Below are 21,979 nucleotides of genomic sequence, written 5' to 3'. Positions count from 1 at the left end.
AAGCTTAAGGGTGAGATCAAAGCATTGTCTTACGCTGACTTGAGCAAAATTTTTGATTTGCCAAATGCTAGGTCTAGGGTGAAGAAAATTAAGGATATTTCTAGGGTTAGTGAGTACAAAAAGGAACACTTTGTGAAGAAAATTGTGAAAAGGGGTTCTGCTGACAAACAGGGCACTATTGAATGTTCAAATTTGACAGACAGTATGAAATGGCTGTACAAATTGATTGTGCATTACATTTATCCCAAGAGTGCCTCACTCACATATGTGAATCAGGTTGAGTTGTGCATGATGTGGCACATAGTTGAGAAGAAACCTCTCAACCTATGTCATATTTTCTTTGACAAGATCCAGAACAACCCTAAGAAACTGCCCTATGGAATGATATTTACACCAGTGTTTGAGTTTCTTGATGTTGATTTAAAGGAGAACGATGGGTATAATGTCTCAAAGCTTGACAGTGGGTCATTAAAAATGAAAGATGAAGAAGGTGAAGAAGAAAAGAAGAAAGAAGAGAAAAGAAAAGAAGGGACTAAGAAAGAAGAGAAAGGAAGAAAAGAAGCTAAAAAAGAAAAGGTAGAAAAAGAAGAAGTTGAGAAAGAAAAGAAAGGAAAAGAAGAGGCTGAGAAAAAGAAGAAGAGAGAAGACAAAGGAAAAGCAAAAATAGGAGAAATAGAGAAGGAAGAAAAGATAGAGGAAACAAGAGGAGAAGAAAAGAGATTAGAAGAAGAAGAAAAGGAAGAGACAGAAAAAGAGTAAGCTGCTGAGAAGGAAGCAGAATTAGAAAAAGAAGAAGAAACAGAAGAGAAAAAGGAGTCTGGAAAAGTTGAAAAAGGAAAGAAGGTAGAAGAAGTCAGTGATGCTGAGACAGAAAAGCTGGAATTAAGTGATGAAGAAAAGTCAATTGAGGTCAAAATAGAAAAAGAATCTGAGTTCTTATCAGCTCAAAGGAGTAGGGAAGCTATGCTAGGAAGAATGGAGAGAGAGCTAATAGAAGAGCATAACAAGGAACTCGATGAGGCAATAAAGCATTGCAAGACTTTGATTGAACAGAATCAGTCTCTCATTGAGACCTTGGAAAGGATGAAAGATGTGAATGAGAGGAAATTAGCTACTCTGAAAGTTAAAGGAACACCCTACACTCCTACCTCAGAGAAACCAAAGAGGGTCAAGCACACTGCGGGTAAACATAGGACTCATAGAAGAATGCCTCCATTGCACCCTTCTTCTAAATGGCCAGAAAGCCCTTTTGAAACTGCTCCAGCTCAGAATCTAAGAAGTTCTAAGAGACTTAGATCTAATCCCAAGCCTCTCTAAATTCTGTGATATGAACATTTTCTTTAGGATATTTTCTATGTCTATTGTTTAAACTCTGTTTAATTTTCTTTTCATTATGCTCTGATCTTTTCTAACCCTTTTGTATGATGACAAAAAGGGGGAGAACGCAGGTATTTTGGTGGTATTTTGGATATTTTGGTACGTACTATGCTATATGGTGACCACTTATATCTTAGTGTTTATTGTTTTCTAATCTGTGTTAGTGTTTATTATTTTCTAATCTATGTTAGTGTTTATTGTTTTCTAATCTGTGTTGTCTATATGGTCTATTTTGGCGAGCTATATATTTCATGATGAACTGAGTACTTTAGAACTTAGATTTTTATTCTAATGTCTGCTCTACAGGTTGGACTTAAGATGTTTTGCTCTAATATCAGTTTCAATTCTATTCTTATGCTCTGATTATTAGAACTTAGAATATCATATGCTCTGATTATTAGAACTTAGAATATCATATGCTCTGATTATTAGAACTTAAAATATCTTTTCTATCTTTGCTAGTTCTAAAATCAGTTTCTAAAATGTCTCCCTAGTTCTAATTTTCACAAATAATTTTATTGCATTTATTAAGGGGGAGAAAAACACATGTTCTAATTTCGCTTCATATTAAGATCTTTTTGCATGCTTAGAACTTATATATGCATAAAATTTAGGGGGAGCACACGTTTTTATGTTTGCTAAATTTATTGGTTTTGTCATCATCAAAAAGGGGGAGATTGTTGGCTCAAGGGTCAAATTCTAATCTCGGAATTTTGATGATTAAAACAAAACAAATAAATTTAAATTATATTATTTGTGCTAAATATTATTTTATGCAGAATTCTTATGGAAAGAAAACGAACAAGGCAAGTCCTACAAAAATCCATAGTGTGTGAAGATATCCGAACACCCTAGTGGTTAGGTATTTAGGATACATTGTAGGATAGAGAGAAAATTCATCTATAAGCACATAAACTAATTTTTCTCTCATCAAAAATATTTTTCGAAAATTAGATTCTTCAAAATAAATTCTTTCGTCAAAAATTTTATTTTCGAAAATATTCTTTAAAAATCAAAATGATTTAATTACCTAAAATTAAAGAGATTATGTCTCTAAACGATTTTGGTAATAAATCGTATGTTCTTTTTCGGAAATTATCTTTGAAGATCTAAAGAAATTCAATTTATTCTCTTACCTAAAACGAAGGAAGATATCATTTTTCGTTTTTAGCAAGTAGTATCTTTTCGAAAAATATTTTCCAAATAAAATGCTTTCGAAAATCTTTATGTTTAAAGGAAAGGAAGATCGGCTTTTATTTTCTTACCAAAAGGATAAAACAAGTTTTTGGTAACTAAGATTCTTGTATCTTCTAAATAAAGAAAGCAAATATTATGATTTCAAAATAATATATCCACTTTCTAAAAACGAGAGTCACAAATCTCTCTATAAAAAGGTGTCTTCACGCTTTGAACCAAGTGGAAGAAAGAGTTTTCGTTTTAAGAGTATTCAAATATTGATCACATCCTTTATCTCTCAAAACTTACTCTACCCCCATTTTTCTTTTCATCTTTACACTTCACGTTTTTATCTTTAAAGAGAAAAGAATTTTTATAACTACTTTTGAAAAACGGTTCTGTGTTCTAAACGATTTTCTAATCTGAAAAACTGTTTTTCCTGTGCATATATGTGCATTTCTGTCTGTCTATTTAGATTTTGTAATCTTTAGTAGACAGGTTTTTATTTGATAAACATTTGTGTAATAGCTTAGGTGAGAAGCTATTGTGAAAGAGGTTATCAAGTGACCTTCTCCGTGAGAGAGATTCTAATGTCTTGAATTGAGTTTCTGTACTCTGCCAAAAACAGAAAGGGTTGAGGTTAACTAGAACCTTTGGAAAATCTAGTGGGATAAAGGGTAGATCTAGGTGTTGATCTATTGCCTTGTACTGTTGGTTTGTCTCTTACCCTTGAAAAGAGATAACATAGTTGAGGATCTCAAGATGAGTCTTGGGGAGTGGATGTAGGTGAGTTAGTGCCGAACCACTATAAATCACTGTGTTGATCTTTTTAATTTCTGAAGTTTTGCTTGATACTGCTTTACTTATGAAATAACCAGAATTTTTATTTTCAAAGATTTTTCGTTTAAATTTAATAAACTGACAGCGTGGAAAATGTATTTAAATATTTAAACGTGAATTAATAATTTGTACAGTGATAAATCGAATCGAAAACCAATTGAAAATTGAAAAATCAAACAAAAACCAAGATTTGGGCCGAATCGAATCGAAATCAAATCGAATCAGCCCAAACCACTTCTAGAAGCCTCTCCCCTCTATATCCAGCGCAAACTTCACCCTCCCCTCACCATTTCTGCAACACCTCCAGCAGCGCCACCACTGCCACCTCCTCTTCTTCTCTTCCTCCTTTCTCTTCTTTTCTTTCTTTCCTTCTCCTTTCTCTTCACCTGCGTTGCGTTTCTGGCGAGAAACAGAGCAGCAGCAGCGGCACCAGGTCGATCGCGCCACCTCGCTGCCGCTCGCCGTCGCAGTAGCTCCGCCAGCACCGTTCCTCAGTTCCCGTTCAGGCGAGCACAGTTGACAGGAGCAGCACCACAGTCGATCTATCGCGCCACTGCCCTGCCGTCGCTCCAGCGCGCCTCCGACCACCAGGAACGGGTCTGTCAAGCTTCATCGCGCCGCCTCATTCTCTCTCTGCCACTGCCAGTCAGATCCGGCCATTTGCTTGCAGTTCCAGCGCGCGTAGCTCCGATCCTCGATCTAGCAAAATTCGACAAAAATTATATTTTGGGGTAAAAATCAATTTTAATAATTTTAGTTACTTGAATTAATTTTATTATTGTAGTTAATTAAATTTTATGTAGTGAAATTAATTTAAGTAGTATTAATTTGTTGATTAATAAAAATATTTAGTTAGTAATTTTAGTTATTTAGTTAGTTAAAATTAATTCAAAATAGTTATTGATTAATTAATGTGAAGTAACTATTGATTAATAAAAACAATAGTTAGTTAAACTTAAATTCAGTATTAAATAATTTATTGAGGAATTTTGATAATAATATTATGAGTGGAATGAAATGAGAAATTAAGAGTTGAAAGTAATGTTGATATTGTTATTCGGATGGAGGATGGGAAAAATTGAATTGATTGATTGCCCGATGGATGGGCTGTGTGGTTTGGAATTATTGGTATATTGTTGATATTTTAACAGGTAGATAGTCCAATTTTTAGGGGAGATGCTGCCGAAATTTCGGCAGAAAATAAAATAAATTTCGGTAGAAATTAAAATAGATTTTAGTAGGAAATAAAATAGAATTCAGAAGAAAATAAATGAAATAAAGTTAGAGAAATAAAAAAATTTATTACAGAAAAGAAATTAAATATCGAGATTAAATTACGTAGAAAAATTTAGAATATAAAATAAAAATATTAGAAGGGTAAAGAAATATTTTGTCTGATAGAGTTATTTCTTTTTGTGTCATTCTTACTTTGCTTAGATCGCCCGGGTCCATCTAGTGCTCCTCCAGGACAACATCAAAGCTAGAATTTCGCTCTCCATCACTGTGAGTAATAATAAATAATGCATATCAACGCTGCATTTGCATATCATTTATTTATAAACATTATATTTTTATTTACATATTACAATATATTATAAGTATTTTATCATATATATATTATGTTACGATCACTATAATTATACTTATATATAATTGTGCATTTGGATGAAATTGGTGTATTATGATGAATGAAATGTTTGATTATTTGTACTGTGACTATACTGTGATTTGTTTGTGTGGAATTGGGATGAAGTGGGTCACCATGGGTTTGTGAGACTGTTTCTGTTATATGGATCCTGATTCTGATTTCTGTTATATTCTGATTCTGTTATATGGATCCTGATTCTGTTTCTGTTAGCCGGGTAAATGGGAGATCGGCGCCCCCGTGTGCACCTACCGTTACCGTTACTGTTAACCACAGGTTGGCTTTTTTTTATTGGGCGCACCGGATAATCTAGATTTGATCGCAGCCCGCAGGGTGGCCTCCTGTTGTGAGCGCCTGATGATCTAGATTTGATGGAGACGACCGGGTTGCCTCCTGTTGGTATGGAAAAGAAAAGAGAGAATGGAAAAACAATGAGAGGGCTGGTCAAGTGAGGATTAGACCGGTCGGCCAGTATGGGGGATCGGCTCCCTGGTGCACACGTGAGAGGATGAGCCATGTGGGAGGACGGCTCATCGGGGGTTCGGTGACTCCACTGACTAATTTCCACGTGATGTGACTATTTGAAGGTGATATTGTTTGTGGGTGCTGATGTAATGTCATATGATTGACTGTTGTGTGTTCATTCAGTATACTAGGGTGCATTTTGCTTGACTGCATGTGGTGTGTATTATTTATTATTATTCACTGAGTTGCAAAACTCACCCCCCCCCCCTCTTTTTCACCAAACCTCTCAGGTACTAGGAAGCAGCGGATTCAACTGAAGCTCTGCAATCTTCTCCGCAGAGTTATAAATGTAAACTTTATATTTCTGTCATTTAATTTTGGATGTATAAATTATTCTATTATCAGAATATTATTGAACTCCGCAGTTATAGGGTCGTGTATTTCCAATTGGGCCTTGCCGTATGCGTTGTTTTATAAACGGTTGGTTGTATTATTAGACACAGGAGAATCAGTATGCCCATATTATGAACGTGATTGATAATGACTAGGCCCAAACTAAATTTTATTGGAGATAATTAAAATTGGGCCGGGTTGTATAATATTTATTTACATTTATATCTTAACTTGTATGGGCTTACTGTTTCTATTAAATGGTATGGAATGTATAGTTGAGTAATTAGGCTAACTACGGGCCTCGGGGGCCTTATGCTTACCTGGGCCCTAGTGCCGGTCCGGCCCACGGAAACGGGTCGTGACAAAGGTGGTATCAGAGCAAAAGTTCATAAGTCTAGATGTAACTGCGGAGTAATTCCTGTCATGTCTTGACATAGTCTTCCTTGCTTTCGTCTTCAGCGTCGTTCGCAATCAGGTTAGAGTCAAGTTGTTTAATGAGTAAAATTGTATCCTTGTTCTTAGAGATGTGATTTAGTTACTGATGCTAACGGGATGGTTTAAACAAAAATCCTTCTATGGAATAAATAATATTCATATGTAATTTAAGTATGTAAGAAGATAAGTTATATAGGATTAATAAGTTGAAGTTAGATGATGAAAGTGTGCTATTTTTATTTAATACGTGTTGAATGTGGAATACATCTATAAGAATGCATGAGTGTATGTATATGTGTGCCTATAGAAGGGGTATGTTGAGAATGAATTGATAGTGTGAATTGATAAGAAAACTAGATGGTTCTAATTCAAGGACATTAGGATTTATTTAATTAGAATATTGATTTTAGCATATCTGTTTGATGAAGTTTACGTGATGTTGGTTGGTGGAATTTATTATAACTATGGAGATAAGCACTTTTCTGCATGAGATATATATTATCTTGAGTAGTACATTTACATAAATGATACATACAAGGTTTCATAAATAAATGATTTGGTGTGGCTTGGAATATTAATTGACGATGAGTATTTTCCATAAGTAATACTGTTGGTAGAATTATTTTATGAAGTGAGTTTTATTTATGAGTAATCACTTCTTAGTAGAGTAAAGTGTATTGTAGTATTCATCAACTATTTCTTTTCAAGTGTATGAATATAGGGAATAATATAAATTATTGTGGTTAAAAAAAAAAAAAAAATTTGTGGTTCGTGTTGATCTCACGTAGCTTATATGAGAATAAATTCTAAGACAAAATGATCAAGAGTTTAAAAGTGACTATTGTTATGATAGAATGTATTAGTTAATAGTTAATAGAATTATTTACAAGTCATGGAAGACTTATGAAACGAGTGAGTACTATTAATGGGTAGTTAGTATAATCTAAGAATTGATATATTATGTAAATTAAGATCCTAATATATTTAGAATGTTTAATAGGCCAGACTGAGCTCATAATCTAGTATAGTAAAATGAAAGTAGAAGGTAGTGGATGGTGTTAAACCATAGCTGGAAAGAGAATTAATTAGCGTATGAAATGTTGATTAAATATTTGTGATTCCTTTGGGTTGATAGAGATATAAAAGAAATAAAAGATATATAATAATAATAATAATAATAATAATAATAATAATACATGTATATAATAATAATAAGAAGAATAATAACAGTAAGGATGGTAATAGTAGTAATAATAATACTACTAATTTAAAGGGTATAATAATAATTTACGAGTTACATTGACCGAATTTATATATGAAGCTTATAGATATACTATGTGTAAGTGCCAAGTGTTATGGATAAAAGTAACTGAGAATAAGAGTTGATAAAGAATCATGGGATTTAGCTCGAAATGACGATAAATGTGAATAAATGTAATTTCTTGATGCAAAGTAGTTAGAATAAGAAATTCCTATTAATTAGTGCAACTTTTGCAAGTTACTTGTTTTATTGGTAAAGAAGAAAAGTTATATTTATGTCCTTAGTAGAACATGAAGGTAATTAGAGTATTTTCATTCATTAGTGAGTTGGCTAGGTTTTAATTTACTATTTATTTAGGATATTGAAAATTTGTGCAAGAATAAACAAGTGAACTTGAGATAGTTTTAACAATTTTGGTGAGGAGAATACATGCTAGTATTTGAAGAGTGAAAAGATAAACTATAGGACTGTTGGATGTGATAACGGGGTGGTTTAGGATTACATTTTAATTATATTGGAATGCCAACTCATGGGGGTTGATTAGATCATTAATCAATTTAAACTGCTCATGGGTCGATTGAGATACCAATTAGGGCGAAAATTATTAATGCAGAATGTGAAGTCAATGTAAAGCTATTCCGAATTTTTTTGTAATTGAGAGAAATTATGATTGAATGAATAGAATTGTGTTATAAATGACAGTTTACGACTTATCTTATGGTTTAAGGGAATATTTAATTAGTTAGGTCCATTCGAGAACTGGTACATTGTAATTTTGATGTTGAAGGATTCAATGAGGTGTTAAACTTGTTTGGAGTAAAGAATATAGAGAGAACATAATTAAGGTTGAGGATATTCCTACATCGTATGAGATATAAATTTTACAAATTTTGCAGGTGATAGACATTAAGATAGATTTGGAAAAAAAAAAAAAAAAAAAAAAGAATTAACCTAATGATATTATTATTTGAATATTCATCGGCATAAAACAAAGGACAGTTTAATTAGGAGTTGGATTATAGGTTTAACATCCTTAATCTCTTACTTAGCTTGAGCAAAAAAAGGGCACTACTTGTTTAGGATTCTTGACTTCTAAATACGTAAACTTAGTTCTAAAAGATTGATTAAGGATAGACGAAATAGATAAATTGAATATAAACTACGGTTTGGAGAATTTTACATCTTGATTGTAGGCTGGATCTCTTTATGGAAGTGAGTATCATAGATTGGCGTTTACAAATTCTAGAAAATAAATGAAGAATTATCTGGCATGACAACAGCTAACTTGGCTAGTTGCATAAATTCTTGTCACAATTAGTTAGGAAATGGTATGGTATGACAAATTGGAAAGAGGAATAGAGAAGTTAAAAACTAAAATAGGGATTTGATGGTGAATTTAAATTCTCCTTATAGTTGATGTGCTACTTGTTTTTATGGGATTCTCATTAGTAGGATATGAAAGGAGATAGTATATCTATCTTTCGTTGGAAAATGGTTAAATTGATAAATAGGTGATGAACTTGGGATAGAGGTCAGGATCTCCTATCAGTTGATAGCATTTAGCTAGAGAATTGTCATGATTTTGTTTGAAATAAGCTTGTAGTAGTGGTTTGATAATAATCTAAAACCTCCTTGAATTGGTAGCAACTATCTTATCTAATTATAAACTTCTTCCATGATTATAGGAGCAATGATATTAATATTTGGAATTGATGGAAAATGGATGAGTCAGCATGTAGGTTTTGAATTTTGAAATAAGGAGTCCAAATTGGGATAGTAGTAAATTTGATTGCATATGTGGATTCTTATATCAGTAAGATTAAATACTTGGTTTGTGTATGAGTTTCTTATGGAGTGATGATCTTTGCCTGTGATAGCTGGTGAGTGAATAAATGACGATACATCAATGTAAGGACACATGATATAGAGCTAATGAGATTAATAACTCTTACTTGAGCAGAGGTTATAAGTGATTAAAATTCTTACGTGTAAAGGTGAATATTAGTGTTGAATCTGTGCTTTAGGTTATGAATATTTGACGACTTGTAGATATAATAAAACTCAAGTTTAAATTAACTATGGTAATAAAGTAGGTAACTTTGGGGCTAGATTCATCTCATAATCATCCTACCCTCCCTATAAATTAGATTTGCTTCCCATTGGTTTGTCTTCGTAAATTTAATAAAAATTAGTTCCTCTGGTCTGACTAACGAACTCAAAAATATTTATCTCATCTTCTTGATTCATCCTTCTAGCTGCTCAGAAGAACAAGTATTCTACTAAATGTGAATGTAATAACTTTTATCAGTTGCAGCATTATGTGAGAAGCACAACCACCATTGTTTCCTAGTTACTTGTTACTTTTAAAATTCGAGGACGAATTTTTATAAGGGGGGAAGACTGAAATAACCAGAATTTTTATTTTCAAAGATTTTTCGTTTAAATTTAATAAACTGACAGCGTGGAAAATGTATTTAAATATTTAAACGTGAATTAATAATTTGTACAGTGATAAATCGAATCGAAAACCAATTGAAAATTGAAAAATCAAACAAAAACCAAGATTTGGGCCGAATCGAATCGAAATCAAATCGAATCAGCCCAAACCACTTCTAGAAGCCTCTCCCCTCTATATCCAGCGCAAACTTCACCCTCCCCTCACCATTTCTGCAACACCTCCAGCAGCGCCACCACTGCCACCTCCTCTTCTTCTCTTCCTCCTTTCTCTTCTTTTCTTTCTTTCCTTCTCCTTTCTCTTCACCTGCGTTGCGTTTCTGGCGAGAAACAGAGCAGCAGCAGCGGCACCAGGTCGATCGCGCCACCTCGCTGCCGCTCGCCGTCGCAGTAGCTCCGCCAGCACCGTTCCTCAGTTCCCGTTCAGGCGAGCACAGTTGACAGGAGCAGCACCACAGTCGATCTATCGCGCCACTGCCCTGCCGTCGCTCCAGCGCGCCTCCGACCACCAGGAACGGGTCTGTCAAGCTTCATCGCGCCGCCTCATTCTCTCTCTGCCACTGCCAGTCAGATCCGGCCATTTGCTTGCAGTTCCAGCGCGCGTAGCTCCGATCCTCGATCTAGCAAAATTCGACAAAAATTATATTTTGGGGTAAAAATCAATTTTAATAATTTTAGTTACTTGAATTAATTTTATTATTGTAGTTAATTAAATTTTATGTAGTGAAATTAATTTAAGTAGTATTAATTTGTTGATTAATAAAAATATTTAGTTAGTAATTTTAGTTATTTAGTTAGTTAAAATTAATTCAAAATAGTTATTGATTAATTAATGTGAAGTAACTATTGATTAATAAAAACAATAGTTAGTTAAACTTAAATTCAGTATTAAATAATTTATTGAGGAATTTTGATAATAATATTATGAGTGGAATGAAATGAGAAATTAAGAGTTGAAAGTAATGTTGATATTGTTATTCGGATGGAGGATGGGAAAAATTGAATTGATTGATTGCCCGATGGATGGGCTGTGTGGTTTGGAATTATTGGTATATTGTTGATATTTTAACAGGTAGATAGTCCAATTTTTAGGGGAGATGCTGCCGAAATTTCGGCAGAAAATAAAATAAATTTCGGTAGAAATTAAAATAGATTTTAGTAGGAAATAAAATAGAATTCAGAAGAAAATAAATGAAATAAAGTTAGAGAAATAAAAAAATTTATTACAGAAAAGAAATTAAATATCGAGATTAAATTACGTAGAAAAATTTAGAATATAAAATAAAAATATTAGAAGGGTAAAGAAATATTTTGTCTGATAGAGTTATTTCTTTTTGTGTCATTCTTACTTTGCTTAGATCGCCCGGGTCCATCTAGTGCTCCTCCAGGACAACATCAAAGCTAGAATTTCGCTCTCCATCACTGTGAGTAATAATAAATAATGCATATCAACGCTGCATTTGCATATCATTTATTTATAAACATTATATTTTTATTTACATATTACAATATATTATAAGTATTTTATCATATATATATTATGTTACGATCACTATAATTATACTTATATATAATTGTGCATTTGGATGAAATTGGTGTATTATGATGAATGAAATGTTTGATTATTTGTACTGTGACTATACTGTGATTTGTTTGTGTGGAATTGGGATGAAGTGGGTCACCATGGGTTTGTGAGACTGTTTCTGTTATATGGATCCTGATTCTGATTTCTGTTATATTCTGATTCTGTTATATGGATCCTGATTCTGTTTCTGTTAGCCGGGTAAATGGGAGATCGGCGCCCCCGTGTGCACCTACCGTTACCGTTACTGTTAACCACAGGTTGGCTTTTTTTTATTGGGCGCACCGGATAATCTAGATTTGATCGCAGCCCGCAGGGTGGCCTCCTGTTGTGAGCGCCTGATGATCTAGATTTGATGGAGACGACCGGGTTGCCTCCTGTTGGTATGGAAAAGAAAAGAGAGAATGGAAAAACAATGAGAGGGCTGGTCAAGTGAGGATTAGACCGGTCGGCCAGTATGGGGGATCGGCTCCCTGGTGCACACGTGAGAGGATGAGCCATGTGGGAGGACGGCTCATCGGGGGTTCGGTGACTCCACTGACTAATTTCCACGTGATGTGACTATTTGAAGGTGATATTGTTTGTGGGTGCTGATGTAATGTCATATGATTGACTGTTGTGTGTTCATTCAGTATACTAGGGTGCATTTTGCTTGACTGCATGTGGTGTGTATTATTTATTATTATTCACTGAGTTGCAAAACTCACCCCCCCCCCTCTTTTTCACCAAACCTCTCAGGTACTAGGAAGCAGCGGATTCAACTGAAGCTCTGCAATCTTCTCCGCAGAGTTATAAATGTAAACTTTATATTTCTGTCATTTAATTTTGGATGTATAAATTATTCTATTATCAGAATATTATTGAACTCCGCAGTTATAGGGTCGTGTATTTCCAATTGGGCCTTGCCGTATGCGTTGTTTTATAAACGGTTGGTTGTATTATTAGACACAGGAGAATCAGTATGCCCATATTATGAACGTGATTGATAATGACTAGGCCCAAACTAAATTTTATTGGAGATAATTAAAATTGGGCCGGGTTGTATAATATTTATTTACATTTATATCTTAACTTGTATGGGCTTACTGTTTCTATTAAATGGTATGGAATGTATAGTTGAGTAATTAGGCTAACTACGGGCCTCGGGGGCCTTATGCTTACCTGGGCCCTAGTGCCGGTCCGGCCCACGGAAACGGGTCGTGACAACTTACACTTCTGTTTATATTTTAGAAATGCTAAAGTTGTTAATGAATTTGAAGTTCTAAAACTGAAATAAGTCTTATCTTCTCTGAACATTAGAATTCTGGAATTCTGATACATGAATATACCAAGTTCTAAACTGTTCTTCTATTTACAGTATATTTCACTACTTGGGTTTCTAATCAGTTTTCTAAACTTGAGTAAAGCTTTGTGAAGCAGTTCTAATTTCAATACTGTCTCTCACACAGTCTTATATGATTTTCTAAACTTTATGAGGAAGTTCTAAATACAATAGCTTTCCATCATAAAGAAGTTCTAATATTGAATAAGACATTGTGAAGCAGTTCTAATTAATAGCTGTACTTTGCATAGTCTTTCTATTTTTTATGAATAGAACATTGTGAGGAAGTTCTAATCCATAATTTATTCTCACAAGTTTTCTATTTTTCCGTTGCACTTAGAATTCTATATTTTATTTTTAAATTCTAAAATATTTTTAGAAAACCCAATTCACCCCCCCCTCTTGGGTTGTGCCATACATATACGGGACCCATAGAATATGTTCTGAATTCTTCATAAGAGTTGTTGCCCTGTGTCTTGAAACTTCTCTGATTTTGGATTGGTTTAATTTGAGTGTTTGATTAAGGAGGAATTCAATAAATATTGAACTTGGTTTTGCTGAATCAGGTCTGGACTATTGGTCTATGTTCCTATCTTTTGTTGGCTACCTTACAGATTGATCTTGGCTGTGGTCCCTTCATAACATTTGTAGCACTTGGTCTTATCTTTCTAATGAATCAAACTTCACTCAATTTGGAGACCTAGAACTCAAGTTATGTCTTAAAAACCCGAAAAAGGTCAAAGTTATTTTAATGCTGGAAATTTCCTATGTCTTAAATCATAGGTTTATTTGGATAAAAGTATGTATGAATCATGTGTGATGAAGTTCTCTTGATTATTTGTATATTTTAGGATCTATTTGACAAAAAAAAGACATAAGTTTGAAAAGTGTTGTTGTGGATGTGTTTAAATGGATAGAAATTGAAAAGGTGCGGAATTGGTTTAGATAATGCATGATGAGGGTTGAAATGGATACTTTTGCGTATAAGAGTTATGTTAGCATGCTTGATTGGAGAAGAAAATTCCTCCCCTTGATTTTCATTAAGAGGTCGAACCACCTTAGGGTAATAATGCTTGCTTAATTATTTTATATATGAGAAATATGTATGACTATGTTGATAACTTTCATATGTTTAGAGTTTCAAAAAAAAAATGCGTATTTAATGTGTATGTGCTTTGAATTTTGAATAAGGAAAATATGATTTTTTATGATAAGAAATTTCTTATAATAAATTTCATTATGACTTTAAGAAAGTTTTAAAAGAAAAGGAATTTATGAGAAATTTCCTATATTAAGTAATTATGTTTAAGTATGAAATTTTCATGAGTCACTTAAGTTCTAAAGTAAGCTTACATGTATGATTTCCTATGATAAGAAATTTTCTATGTTAAGTAATTACGTTTAAGTATGAAATTTTCATGAGTTACTTATTATCTAAAGTAAGCTTACATTATGAATTTAAGAAGACTAAAGAATAAGACAATTTTTATGAAAGGTATTATGAATTAAGAATTAAAACAAGGATTTTGGGCTCTAATATACTTGGTGTGAATTTGATGCGTGATTTGATTTTATTATGTATGATGAGCATGCTTGGCATTTGATGTCATTATGATAAGAAGCTATGATCATATGCTAGGCACGTGGGTGTCTTATGTTAGGGCGGACGCGCTCTATGTTATAAAACCTATCTGCTTCTCTTTCTCCTAAGTGTAAGCGAGCCCCTTGGAAAATATTTGTAAGGAAATTAAATGAATGAGATCATATTATTTTAGTAAACCTTACTTTGGAAATCAATGATTATGTTATCAAATGAATTTTCAAAGCATGATATTTCGACACATGGTTTTAAAAATAAATAGTATATGTATTGGTATAATAAATGTTCAAGTAATGAATTTATGATTTGAAAGAATTAAATTACTTATGTTATTAATTATAAGTTGATATTCTAGGTAAAGAACTAAAGTATTTATGGTGATTAAATGTCCGAGTAAAGGATTTATGGTATAAAGAATTAAATTATTTATGTTATTAATTTATAAGTTTATTTGATATTTCTTTGCTATATATGTAAATGTATGTTGAAATTTAATGATTCTATGATTGTAAATGATTTTATGAAATTTGTGTTTTCAGTAAGTTGCCATCGCAAATTTGGTAAGTATGTAAATTATGAGCACCACTGAGTTTATACTCAGCGCGTTGATTTTTATCACGCGTAGGTTGAAGATCGTGGTTGCTACTTGAAGATTTGAAGAGTAATATCAAAGCAGAAGTGACTAATTTGGTAGTAGTAGATTAAGATTTATATAATTAAGAATTATGACATATATAATTATTACATTTTCAGAGATTATGTTATTTGAAATATAATTGAAGCATGTAATTATAAATTATTTTGGTGTACATATTTGGAGATAAGAATAAGATTTATTAAATGATTGAATATAAAATATTTTAAGATAGTTGATATGATTAGTTTATTAAGACTTGATATATATAATGAATGCAATTAATTGATGAATATTAAATGCTATTGAGAATTTATACGGTTATTAAAATATGGAAGTGTTGTTGTGTTATGATGATTATTTGGACATGTTGGGAGTTTGGATTTTAATTGTGAATGTTTTGTATTTACATGTTTGACGAGCTTAGTTTTAAAAGGAAAATTCTTACAGTATTTCTATAAGATTTTTCCAATCTATATGAAAAAAAAAGGATCAAAACGAAATGAAATTGTTATCTAAAAAAAAAAAGTTATTACTCGCTAAATTTGTGAATACTCAATTACTTCTAATTCATAATCTAATTTTATGATTTATATGTTAAGTTAAGACAGTGTCTCCGACACCAAATGTGGCATCCGCCGTCGGGTCTCTCGGGGCCGGGAGAAGAGTGTTACACTATAAATCAATTCATATATTAAACATAATTGAAAACACATTGGGCAACAATCCATTTTCACAAACACTACTAAAAGCATTCATTCACGGTCGTCCCTCATACTACAGATAACAATTAGCAACATCCTCCTTTCTCATATAAACAACTTTTCAATTTAACTTTTAAATATCATTGAAAATTATAAGATATCTAATCATGCTTCTTTCCTTCAAAATCCATAAAACTTCTATTTCAATATCTTCCTTTTTGATCATAAATCACTTTATGAAATTAATGTGAAATCAAATACATTTTGAATTTAAACAAAGTAAGAAAGGAGTGTTGCACTAACCTGAATTGGAAGGCTCTCCTAGCTTTACTCATCTACTTATTGACTTATCTTCCAATCCCTCCTCTCAGATATTGTAGCATGAAATTATTATTTATATTAAATTTAGATTACTCAATAAACACACACATACTATCACAAGAATGCAAATAAAGTATTGAAATGTAATATTCATGTTTTTCCTTCTATTTCACTATGCTTAACCAAGTACCATATGACCTTAATTTAGGCATGAATCACTACATTTCCAACATTTAATCACATCCTATCAACATAAAAATAACAACTAAAATAATGGGACTTAATAATACATTAAAAATATAAATAGAAGTGCAAGTAAAATAGTATCAATCAAAAACTTCAGAAAGTAAAAAGATCAACACAGTGATTTATAATGGTTCGACACTAACTCGCCTACATCTACTCCCCAAGACTCATCTTGAGATCCTCAACTATGTTATCTCTTTTCAAGGGTAAGAGACAAACCAACAGTACAAGGCAATAGATCAACTCCTAAATCTATCCTTTGTCCCACTAGATTTTCCAAAGGTTCTAGTTAAACTCAACCCTTTCTGCTTTTGGCAGAGAACAAAAACTCAAATAAAGACATTAGAATCTCTTTCATGGAGAAGGTCGCTTGATAACCTCTTTCACAATAGCTTTTCACCTAAGCTATTACACAAATGTTTATCAAATGAAAAACTTGTCTACTAAAGATTATAGAATCTAAATAGACAGACAGAAATGCAAGTATAAGCATAGAAAGAACAGTTTTTAAGATTAGAAAATCATTTTAGAAATCAGAACTGTTTTTCAAAAGAAGTTGTTATAAAATTTCTTTTGTCTTTTAAAGATAAAATGCAAAGTACTAAGATGAAAAGAAATAAGGGGGTTGAGAATAAGTTTTGAGAGATAAAAATATGATCAATGTACGAACACTCTTAAAAACTCTTTTCTCCCACGTCTTTTAAAGAAAAGACGCCTTTTATAGAGAAGGATAATAATCCAATTTTTAGAAAGTAAGATATCTTTTTCAAATCAGAATATTGACTTTCCACTTTTAGAAGATACAGGGATCTTTGTTACCAAAAATTCTTTTGAGTCAATATTCTTTCTTTTTGGTAAGTCAATAAGAGAAAATCTAACTTTCCTTTAAGAACAAACTTTTCGAAAATAAAGATTCGAAAATCTTCTTCGAAATATTAATTTACCAAAAACGATTGAGATAAAATCTCATTCATTTAGGTAAGAAGATAAAATCAAGATTTTGGATTTCTTTAAAAGATTTTTTTCCGAAAAATGAACACATAAAGATTTTATTCGATTTATTCTATTACCAAAATTGTTTGAGACAAAGTCTCTTTAATTTAGGTAAGTGAATAAATTTCGAACCTTTATGAAAATAATTTTTGAAAAACTAAAATAAGCTTCTTCTTAGATATTTATTACCAAAAATGATTCAGACAAGATCTCCTCCATTTTAGGTAAAAGAATTAAGGAACGAAAAAACTTTTAATTTTTTTAAGGAAATATTTTCAAAAATCCTTTTGATAAAGAGAGAAGAAATTAATTTTGTGCTTATAAATGGATGTTCTCTCTATCCTACAATAAATCCTAAAAATCTAACCACTAAGGTCTTCAATAGTCTTTATGATCCTCAAAATTATAGGACTTGCCTTGTTTATTTATTACTTTCCATATATAATCTGCATAAAATGTTATTAGCACAAATAACATAATTTAAATTTATTTGTTTTGTTTTAATAATCAAAATCTCAAGATAATTATTTGACCCTTGAGCCAACAATCTCCCCCTTTTTGATGATGACAAAACTAATAAATTTATCAAACATAAAAACATGTGCTCCCCCTAAATTTATGCATGTCAATAAAATATAAGTTCTAAACATGACATATGTTCTATCATGAAGCAAGTTTACCCTGAGTAAGTGCAATAAAATATTTATGGGGATTTAGAACAGAAAATAGTTTTAGAAAATGATATTAGAACATACAAATAGAAAAAAAATTCTAAATTCTAATAATCAGAGCATATGATCAGAGCGATAAGAAAAGAATAGAAACTAACATTAGAACATAAATCTTAAGTCTAACCTGCAGAGCATACGTTAGAATAAGAATCTAGGTTCTAAAAACTAACCAATCAGTTCATCATGTAAAACATATAGCTTGTATTCTATTTTCTGTTTATATGGAAATAAACAAAATAACACAGATTAGAAGATAATAAGCAATAAGATGTAAGTACTAAAGTTACCACACATTAGCAGAATACTTAACCATCAAAATATCCTGTGTTTTCTCCCTTTTTGTCATCATACAAGAGGGTTAGTAAAGATCAGAGCAAAAATAAACAAATAAAAAACATAAAAAAAATTAAACAGAATTCAAACAACACAACCTACAAAAAAAATGTTCACAAATCATAGATAGTAAAAAAAAAATAAAAAAAAATGAGGGATTTGGGGTCAGTTCTAAGCCTCTTAGAACTTCTGAGATTTTGAGCAGGAGCAGTTTTAGTAGAACTTTCTAGATGCTTAGAAGAAGGGTGCAGTGGAGGCTTTCTTCCATGAACTCTGTGCTTGCCAGCAATGTGCTTTGCTCTCTTTGGCTTTTCCGAGGCAGGAGTGTAGGGTGTTCCCTTGACTTTTAGAGTAGCTAGCCTTCTTTCATTAATGTTTTTCATCTTTTCTAAGGATTCAATGAGGGACTGATTATGCTCAATTACAGCCTTGCTTTGTTTTATTGCCTCATCAAGCTCCTTATTGTGTTCTTCTATAAGCTCTTTTTCCATTTTGCTCAGCATAGCTTCTCTACTCCTTTGAGCTGATAAAAGCTCAGATTCTTTTTCTACCTTAGCCTCAGTTTCCTTTTCTTCTTCACTCAATTCCAATTTCTCTGACTCTGCATCACTGGCATCCTCAATCTCTACAGTCTCTTCAGAGTCCTTCTCTTCAGTCTTAACTTCCACTTTTTCTTTTTCTTCTTCTATTTCCTTTTTTGATTTTGTTTCAATTCCAGCTACCGTCTCCTTTTCTTCCTTTGTTTCTTCCTTCTCTTCTTCTTCCAATTTCTCTTCCTTTTCTTTCTTCTCTGCATCCTCCAACTTAACTTTCCCTTTTTCTTCTCTTCTCTTCTTTTTCTCAGCTTCTTCTCCTTTTTCTTCTTTTTCTTTCTTTTCTTTTTCTTCTTCAATTCCTTTTTCTTTTTTCTTCGTCTCCTTCTTCGTCTTTCAGTTTCAAAGACCCACTGTCTAGCTTTGAAACATTGTGACCCTCACTTTCATTTAACTTTACCTCCAAAAATTCAAACAAAGGGGTGCGCACCATGCCATAGGGTAGTTTCTTAGGGCTATTCTGCATCTATCAAAGATGGTGTGACAAAGATTGAAGGGTTTCTTCTCAGTTATATGCCACATTATGCACATCTCAACCTGATTCACATAAGTGAGCGAAGCACTCTTTGGGTAAATGCAGTGCACAATCAATTTATACAACCACTTCATACTATCAGTTAAGTTTGAACATTCAATAACACCTTGTTTGTCTACAGAACCTTTCTTCACAATTTGCTAAAACAAATTCTTCCTTTTTGTATCCGCTAACCTTAGAAATATCTTTGATTTTCATTACCCTAGACCCAGTGTTTGGTATATTAAAGATCTTGCTCAAGTCAGCATAAGATAACGCTTTGATTTCTCCTTTAATTTTTACAGAAATTGATTCTGACCCACTAGTTTTAAGAGAACCGTAAAACTCCTTAACCACATTCTCATAACACGGTCTGTTCAAGGATAAAAAATCCATCCATCCTTGGAACTCAAAGAGTTCCCTGAAGTTGAACTCGTCCTTCCCAAAGAACTTCTAGTCTATTACATAAGAACGCATAAGAGGGTATGGAGAAAGAACAGATTTACCTTTGGCACGAGAACTAGCGACCTGTTTCTTTGATTTTTCTATTTTCGCTTTTTCTTTCTTTGGTTCCTCAATAGATTTCTTCTGTTTCGACTCCTTCTGTTCATACTTCTTTGATAACCTTTTGAGGAGTTGAAGTTCTTGTTCCGTTAGAGAGTCTAAGGAGGAGGAGATAGAACTCGATCCGGCCATTGTCAGGGTTTTGAAGCAAAAAGCGTTTTAGGGTTTTGTTGCAAGAGGGCAAGAGAGAAGACAGAGCAGCTTTTAATCGAGAAGCAAAAAATGATTAAGTTGAGAAATAATCTTTAGGAAAGAGGGAAACACTTAAAAAAAATGTTAACAAGACAGAATAAAATAAAAAAGAAAAATAGTTTTAGGGAAATTCAAACCGACTTAAAGAATTTAAAAAGAAAAACAATATCGCTAAAACTTAAATAAAGCAAAGACATAAAACAAGGTAAAACAAAAACACAAAAAAAATTGACTGTTTTTGAATTTTGTCTAAAGATAGAACCTGATAATGACATTAGAAAGCCATATCAGAGCAATATGCATTTCTTTTAGACAAAAATATTTTTAGAATCACACCGAATACTAAAAACATAACACAGAGCAAATCTTTTAATTTCAAATATAGAAAGCAATTTAGAACATACTTACAGAGTTCTAAAGTTAAGAGTTTAAAACTAACATACCGAGCTCTCTTCTAATTAAGCAAAATTGGCTTTCATTCAATGGTTTAGTAAAGATATCTGCCAATTACTTTTCTGCTGTAATTAACTCAATCACTATATCACCTTTTTGAACATGATCACGTATGAAGTGATGTCGGAGTTCTATATGCTTGGTTCTAGAATGCTGGACTGGATTTTTGGATAAATTGATGGTGCTTATGTTATCACACTTGATTGATACTGTTTCTAATTTCAGACCGTAGTCTGCTAATTGTTGCTTAATCCATAGAACTTGTGCAGCAAAGCTTCCAGCAGCAATATATTCCGCTTCTACAGTAGACAGAGTAATAGTTGTTTGTTTCTTGCTAAACCATGATACAAGGGTGCTACCTAGAAACTGGCAAGTTCTGGATGTGCTTTTTCTATCTATTTTGCTTCCTGCAAAATTAGAATCACTATACCCAATAAGATCAAATGTATCGCCTTTAGAATACCATAGACCTAGATTAGAAGTTCCACAAAGATATCTTAGAATTCTTTTTACAGCAATTAAATGAGATTCTTTGGGACACGACTGAAATCTAGCACATAAACAAACACTAAAGTGTATGTTAGGTCTGCTTGCTATTAGATATAGTAAAGAACCAATTATACTTCTAAACAATTTGATGTCCACATCCTTACCTTTTTAATCTTTTTCTAATTTTGAGGATGGACTCATTGGTGTACTACATACCTTGGCATTTTCCATCTTGAACCGTTTCAGCAATTCCTTAGTATACTTTCCTTGGTTTATGAAAATTCCATTTTCACATTGTTTGATTTGAAGTCCAAGGAAGAATTTTATTTCTCCCATCATGCTCATTTCGAACTCACCCTGCATAATCTTAGAAAATTCCTTACAAAGAAGTTCATTAGTAGAACCAAAGATTATGTCATTAACATAGATTTGTACAACTAGAATATCATGTGCTTTATTTTTGATAAACAGTGTTGTATCAACCTTTCCTCTAGAAAAACCATTGTCTAATAAAAACTTACTTAATCTTCCATACCAAGCTCTAGGTGCTTGTTTCAAACCATAAAGAGCTTTAGTAAGTTTGTAAACATGATTTGATTTATCTATGAATACTCAAATTTTGAAGCTCGAAAAGCTAGTTTTCCCGGACTGCAAATAGTCCGG

At 32.5% G+C, this 21,979-nt stretch overlaps 1 long non-coding RNA gene and 1 pseudogene across 1 annotated transcript; one reads left to right on the top strand and one right to left on the bottom strand.

The window, feature by feature from the left end:
- The first annotated feature begins 3,706 nt into the window (after nucleotides 1-3,706).
- LOC149494618 (uncharacterized) lies at nucleotides 3,707-12,523 on the top strand. Its single transcript, XR_016321720.1, has 5 exons — nucleotides 3,707-4,124; nucleotides 4,831-4,896; nucleotides 5,794-5,852; nucleotides 11,405-11,470; nucleotides 12,367-12,523. It is a non-coding gene; the product is annotated as an uncharacterized LOC149494618 (long non-coding RNA).
- An 8,271-nt stretch (nucleotides 12,524-20,794) lies between these two features.
- On the bottom strand, nucleotides 20,795-21,540 carry LOC149494617 (secreted RxLR effector protein 161-like; annotated as a pseudogene).
- Nucleotides 21,541-21,979: the final 439 nt, after the last annotated feature.

This window comes from Jatropha curcas, chromosome 7, assembly GCF_041381405.1.
Source record: "Jatropha curcas cultivar XTBG-Jc1 chromosome 7, XTBG_Jcur_1.0, whole genome shotgun sequence".
NCBI classification, from domain to species: Eukaryota; Viridiplantae; Streptophyta; class Magnoliopsida; order Malpighiales; family Euphorbiaceae; genus Jatropha; species Jatropha curcas.
This window is presented reverse-complemented; position numbering and strand designations above follow the sequence as displayed.